The sequence below is a fragment of the Rousettus aegyptiacus genome, unplaced genomic scaffold (assembly GCF_014176215.1).
Source record: "Rousettus aegyptiacus isolate mRouAeg1 unplaced genomic scaffold, mRouAeg1.p scaffold_m13_p_12, whole genome shotgun sequence".
NCBI lineage: Eukaryota > Metazoa > Chordata > Mammalia > Chiroptera > Pteropodidae > Rousettus > Rousettus aegyptiacus.
Genome location: NW_023416287.1, coordinates 24,450,244 through 24,451,337, shown reverse-complemented (window position 1 = coordinate 24,451,337; position 1,094 = coordinate 24,450,244). Strand labels below are relative to the sequence as shown.

Here is a 1,094-nt window from a genome sequence, read left to right as displayed (position 1 = left end):
GGTCCCACCTCTCCCTCCAGAGGGTGCCTGACAAGGAGCAGAATGGCTCAGGCAGCCCTGATAAGGTGGACAACAGCCAAAACCACGTAGCAATGCCCATTCCAAGTGCACACCTTTCATTCTGTGCAGACCAGACTTCGCCCCTACTTGAACACAAAATTATCCTGCCTCACTTAGTATGTGTTTCCCAACCAGCTCCCTGTATTCTTAGTCCTTTCCTCTCCTTTCTTTGTAGGTTTATTTATGTCATCCCATCACTTTTTGTTGTCACTAGTCCTAATTTCACGTTCTTTGCCAACTTTTTGTGACTTTTAAAAATATGGTTGCCATAACAACTCTTGTAAAAAATCACAAGCTGGCTGCGTTATGTAGCAGTTGGCATGTCCCACCTTGGAACAACATCCTGGTAAAACAGAGAGTGTGGGCTTCTATTTTATGTTAATACTGAGACTCAGGGACCAGAACCAACACACTTCCCACCAGCAGGCAGGCACTTACATTAGCTCATTAACCCTCCAGCTACCCTCCGAGGTATGAAGCACTACTATTGTCATTTTATAGATGAGAAAACTAAGGCTCAGAGAGCTTGAGTAATTTGTCCCAGGTTGTGCTGCTAGTGAGGGTCAGAAGTGGGATGAGAACCCAGAGCTTTCTGGGTCTGAAAAACATGCTCTTAGCCAGTAAGTCAAGAATCTCCCATGTCTACAGCCATGCTACCTTGAACAAGCCCGATCTCATCTGATCTCAGAAGCTTAGCAGGGTCAGGCCTGGTTAGTACATGGATGGGAAACCAACTAGGAATACCGGGTGCTGTAGGCATTAAAAAATAAAAAATAAATAAAACTGGTGTTACTTTCACTGGAGAGATAGACTGAAAAATCCCCAGACTTGGAAAGAGTCTCCCGCATAAATCACTTCAAAAATCCCCAAGCGAAGACACAGACATGGGAGATTGTGATGCAGACCTCCAGGAGCCCCTGCTCCTAGCATCCACCCTCTTCCTCAATGGGAGGTATGGGGCTTCTCTAAATGATAATTCTGCTTCTGGGCCACGGCTGGTTGAAGCTGATACTCTCTTGATTCTCTTCCTTCCC

At 45.8% G+C, this 1,094-nt stretch overlaps 1 pseudogene; it reads left to right on the top strand.

Annotated features, from left to right (window-relative positions):
- The first annotated feature begins 700 nt into the window (after positions 1 to 700).
- Positions 701 to 819, top strand: LOC118610377 (annotated as a pseudogene).
- The last annotated feature ends 275 nt before the right edge of the window (positions 820 to 1,094 follow it).